Genomic DNA, 6,077 nt, shown 5'->3' on the forward strand with positions numbered 1-6,077 from the left:
AATTTCATTAAACAGTCTGAGAAGTATTGATGTTAGGTCTTCCCTAAAGTTCTTGCAGAATTTAGCAATGAATCCATCAGCTCCTGAGCATTTTCTTAGTTGGTAGTCTTTAAATTATTTTTATTACTGCTTCAATTTTATTGCCTGTTTTGGGGTTATTTGGAGTTTTTATATCTTCTTGGTTCAGTTTTGGCAATTCATCTGTATCTAAGAATCTGTCCATGTCTTACGGATTCTCCAATTTATTGAAGTACAGGTTTTTAAAATATTAACTAGGGTTTTTTTCAAAGTAATTACTAATAACCTGGATTTCAGTGATGTCTCTTGTGATTTCACCTTTTTTCCTTTTTAATTGGATGATTTGTGTCTTACACCTTTTTTGATGAGTATCTAAATGTCTATTTGGTTTATTCTTTCAAAGAACCAGCTCTTTGCTTCATTCTTTGTATTTTTAACCTCAATTTTATTAATATCTGCTCTTTTATAATTTCCTTCCTTGTACTAGTTTTGGATTTGTATTGTTTTTGTTTTCTAGGACCTTGAGGTGCATGATTAGGTTATTTGGCCTCACTCTGTTTTGCTGATGTAGGCATTCAAAGTTATAAACTTCCCTCTTAAGACTGCTTTCATTATGTCCCATAGGTTCTGGTATGTTTTATTGGGTTTTGTTTTTTGTGTTTTTGGATTTTTTGGTACCAGGGATTGAACTTGGGTCCTTGCGCTTGCAAGGCAGGCGGCATAACCACTGAGCTAAATCCCCAGCCCAGTTTTGGTATGTTTTAATAACATTATCATTTAATTCTAGAAACTTTATTTCTTCCTTAATTTCTTCTGTGATCCATTGATTATTCAAGAGTGTGCTGTTTAATTTCCATGTGTTTGCATAATTTCTGTGGTTACTTTTTCCATTGGTTTCTAGTTTTATTGCACTATGATATGATAATATGCATGGGCTGTTTGATTCTTTTGTATTTACTTAAAATGTGCTTTATGGGCTACTACTATGTGGTCTATTTTGGAGGAAGTTCCACCTGCTACTGAGAAGAGTGTCCATTATGTTTTTGTTGGGTGGAACACTCTGTAAATATCTATTAAGTCCATTTGTTCAAAGGTTTGGTTCAAATCTGATATTTGATATTTTGTCTAGTTTATCTGTATATTTGTGACAGTGGGATATTGAAGTCCCCCACTATAAATGTGTTGATGTTTATCTGATTTTTTATGTCCATCAGTATTTGTTTTATGAAGTTAGGTGCACCAGTGTTTGCTGTATATATGTTTATAATTGTTATCTTTTCTGTTGAATTGTTCCCTTAGCCACTATGTACTGACCTTTTTGTCTCTTCTGATAAATTTTGGGTTGAACTCCACTTTGTCTGAAAATAGAATAGTTACTCCTGCTTGTTTTCAGGTTCCTGTTGTATGGAATATTGTTTGCTACCACTTGATTTTTTAGTCTGTAAATTTTTTTATTACATGTTTCTCGCATATAGCATCCTGTTGGGCTTTGTTTTTTGACCCATTTTGTAAACCTGTGTCTTCTGACTGAGAAACTGAGACCACTCCCCATTGAGAGTTATTACTGAAAGATACTGACTTATTCTTGTCATTACATTATTTTTCTGTTGATCATTCCATTTTTTCTCCCTTCTGCTTAAGTGTTCACCCTGCCTGGTATAGTTATTCTACTAAACTTTTTAGCATTGTTGGCTTATCTCTTTCTAGGATATCCTTGTGAATTTTTTGGAGTATTGATCTGGGGGTCAAGAATTTAAGGTGCTGTTTGTCATGGAAATATTTCATTTCTCCATCAACTTTGAGAAACAGTTTTGCAGGATATATCAGTCTGAGTTGGAAATTGTTTTCTTTCTTTCTTTCTTTTTCTTTTTCTTTTTTGGTAAAGGGGATTGAACTCAGGACCTTGCTTTTGTGAGGCAGGCGCAGTGCCACTGAGCTAAATCCCCAGCCCCTGAAAATTGTTTTTTTTTTAGGGCTTGAAACACTTCACTCCAAGCTCTCTCAGCCTTTAAAGTTGGTATTGAGAAGTCTGCTGTATTCTAATGGGTTACCTTTGTAAGTAATTTGTTGCTTTTCTCTAATAGCTTTTAAGATTTTGTCCTTATGTTCAACTTCTGGGATTTTTGACTATGTGATGTAGAGCTGTTCTTTTCTCATCATGGCTATTTGAGGTTTCTATATGCCTCATTTATCTATCTGTTAAATTCTTCCCCCATACTTGGAAAGTTTTCTGCTATTATTATCTGTAAATAGGTTTTCTATGCCATTTGGGCTGTCTTGATTTTTCAATAATTCCTATTAATCTTAGTCTTCTTTGAGTCATCCAGCATCTGTTCAATCCATTTTTCATGTTCTTTTGTTGTTACTGTTGTTTTGTTCTGTTTTTGTGTTTTTTGAGACAGGGTCTTGCTATGTAGTTCAGGCTGGCCTTGAACTCACTATTTAGCCCTGGCTGGCATCAAACTCATAGCAATCCTCCTGCCTCAGCCTTCGAAGTGCTGAAATTACAGGTGTGCACCCCCACACCCAGATTTTTTGTTGTTTTTCCAGTATCTCTGAGTATGTGGCCACTGGCATCAACCTTATCTTCCAGTTATGATACTCTTTTCTCACAATGGTCACTTCAATTGCCCATACTTTCAAAAGAATTTTTAATCTCCTGGATTTCTATTTGGTATCTTTTCATGGACTCCAATTCTTTGCTGAACTGGTCATTCATGTTTTGTATCATTTTGTTTAGCTCATCTGGCTTCTTATTTGTGTCTTCTATAAGCTCGTTGTTTTTATTAAGTCTATTATGTGTTTGGTTATATCTTCTGTGAGCTTGCTGAGCACCTTATTGATCTGTTTCTTTAAACTCCTCTTTTATCTTTTCAAATAATTCATTTTGGGCTGGGGATTTAGCTCAGTGGTTCTGCCGCCTGCCTTGCAAGCGGAAGGACCGGAGTTCGATCCCCGGTACCAAAAAAAAAAGAAAAAAAATCAAATAATTCATTTGTGTAGCTTTTGATTTCCACCCCCTCAATGCTCCATGGATCAGCTTTGGGAGATTCGGGAGTTTTTAGTGATATTCTCTTGGCTTGTCTTTTCATGTTTTTTGTTTTTCGTGCTGAGGTTGGGAGGTTGATTATATTGGAAAGACTTTATTGCTCATATGAAGATCTCTTTAGTTAGTGTCTGCTTTTCAGTGATGCACTCTGATCATGATTAACCATAGGCCTTTCCCTCTGTCCCAAGATCCAACTCTTTCCATTAATTTTGGAAGGGAGGTGGCGGTGTAATTGGCCTAGCACATTGTTATCCAGGAAAGGACCACAATATTTTTGACACAAAAAAAATCCAGATATTGGCATCCAGAGAAAACCAATTAATAGCAATACTATGCCACCCTGGCAATAGTAACAAAATTAGCAACAATAATAGTCAAAGGACAAACTGGATATTGACATATCATAAGGATTAATAATGTGCCACCCTTAACCCACAGAAAAGAGATCTATAATCATAGCATAAACACAAAGACAAACCAAATATTACATACATACAATACATATCTACTAAATGCAACTTTTACCTCCCCTAACAATAGAAAAGAACTACAACAGCAATAGCATAGTGGTAACTATCTAAAGATTAATAAAGTTTAATGGTTATACTAGTAAAGATAGAGGGTTAGAGAACAGGAGAATGAAAGAAATAAAATTTGAAAAATAAAAGAAGGAAAGCAGAAAAGTGACATAAAGGATCCTATTAAGGAGTAAAAGGAAATTACCAAAATTAGATTAAAAAAAAACAGAAAATAAAAAAAATAAAAGAGACAAAAAATGAAAAAATAAAGAGGAAAAAAAAGAAATGAGTTGAAAAATAAATCCCTCTTGGGCTGGGTATGTGGCTCAGTGGCACAGCGAGTGGCACACTGGCCTGTCCAGTACCAAAAAAAAAAAATCCCTCTGTTTGGGAATGAATGGGTCTTTTCTTTCCAGGGTCTGCAGTCTGGAATCCAACCAATATGCAGGAGGGGTGGTGAGTCACTGCTAAGATCCATTTTGTTGCCACACTCATGGTTTTTGGGTTAAAGCCAGATCCTACCCTGCCTTTCCTGCTGGAGGTGGGCAGTCAGTGCTGTCCATCCTAAGGCTACAGTCACTCTGGCAGGTCCCACTTTCCATGTCCCTCTGTGTACCCCAAGTCATGGTTTTCTCTGCCTAGCTTTACAGCCTGTGGGTCTGAGGTGTACCCATGCTCCAGAGCCCCTCTGTCCATGCACCCCAGGCCATGGCAACCAGCCAAGCTAAGCAGTACCTTTGTTCACATTGGTAGATGGGGGAAGCAAATAGACTACTGAGTTCTGTGCTGGACGTAAGCCGCTAGGGGAGTGGGAGTAGGTCAAGCAATCTACTGGATATACTGCCGGCACTTTCATACCCAGCCTCCTCTGGAACCCAAACACACCCAGGTTGGCTTCCCACCACAAAAGATGGGGCTCCCTCATCATTCCTAGCCTGAATTTAAACTTCTCAGGGAGTCAATGTGCAGCCCATGTCCTCTCCACAAATGCCTGCCATGGCCATCTCCCACCCAGTCACTGTGGTAGAGCAACACCAGAAACCCTATACAGTATAGCTGCCCTGCAGTTGCTCTGAGGTCCCAAACAACCCCTGCCCAAAATGGCTCCTTCTCAAATATGTTGTGCATTGCACTGTGCTTCCTCCCCAGCTCCAGCCTTCTTTGAGGAAGGAGTCACTTTCAGAGTAAAATGCCATGTTGTTTCTACAGTTTGGAGTGGCTATGGGCTTCAACCAGCACTAGCAGCCAGGCTGATTTCTCTCCCTGAAACCACTGTCCCTCTCTGGGCTTACCAAGCAGAAGCAGGTCTCCCTGGAATCCAGAGCCAGCCTTCCAGACTGCCTCGTTCCTTTCTCTGCACTGTGCTCTGTGACCCCAGCTTCTCTGCAGTTTTGTCTTCCTTGCTGCTTCCTCCCAGTTCCAAGAGATTCACTTCTTTCTTTCCCTTCACAGGTGTCTAGACTCCAGGTTCTGGAGAAGGCACACTTTACTGCTAGTCTCTACTCTATCTTCCACCTATTTTTTTTCATTTGTTTCAAGTGTTTTCATCCTTTCTTACTGAAATATTTTTTTTCATTGCAACTTTAAAATCTTGGTCAGATTAAGCTGACAGCTCAGTGATCTTGGTGTTGGCCTTTATTGACTTCCTTTATCCATTCAATTTGAAGTCTTCATGGTTCTTGGCATAATTTTTCATTGAAGCCCAGTCATTTTCATATGGCTTAAACTACATATTTAATATAAATAAAAGGTGATTCATGATAGAATTATCATTTTGATGTAGTTGTTCCCTTATTTCACTTAAAAATGACTTCTTCCTTGATTTACTTATTTGAATTTTTTCAATATCATATGATTTAAAACATCACCTGAGCATTTCTCTCTTTGCTTGATGTTCCTAGGCAACATGGTCCTTCACTGAGTCTTCACCAGGCTCTTGCTTCTCTTTACGGCCCAACTCAGTCAGTGATGTTATAGTATTAAAATCTTTCGTTTACTGTGTGTTTCTTCCACTAACTCTAGGGCAAGAGGACCTGTGTCTGTTCACCTTATAGCCCCAGAACTAGTATTTGGGGGGGAAGTAGGTACTTAAAATACTGTACTTATAAAGTGAATAGTAAATGGATGAACAGATAAATAAGTAAGACATAATTCTGCCTTCTACATGAAATGAAGTTTATTTAAATAATAAAATGTATTTTAGAGACCGGAGGCTTCTCTAAGAGAGATCAAATCTTTTGAAGTTTTTCAGCAGGTCTCTGGTTGCCATTTTAGCCTAGCTTTTATTTTTATTCATTTGTAACTGTAACAGAAAAAAGCATTTCTATACAAAAAAATTTTTTAAATCAAAAAGTCTGTGTTATTTGTGAAATTATTTATCTTAAGAACCAACCTGCACTTAGATTTCTGTTTTTAAAATTTGCAATAGATTTAGGCTGCCTTTATAGATTTCTGGAATGCCCAAAATTTAGTCACCTGCACAGAAAAACTGC

The sequence above is a fragment of the Heterocephalus glaber genome, unplaced genomic scaffold (genome assembly GCF_053883595.1).
Source record: "Heterocephalus glaber isolate CG9 unplaced genomic scaffold, H.glaber_assembly_v1.0 deba00001457, whole genome shotgun sequence".
Taxonomy (NCBI): Eukaryota; Metazoa; Chordata; class Mammalia; order Rodentia; family Bathyergidae; genus Heterocephalus; species Heterocephalus glaber.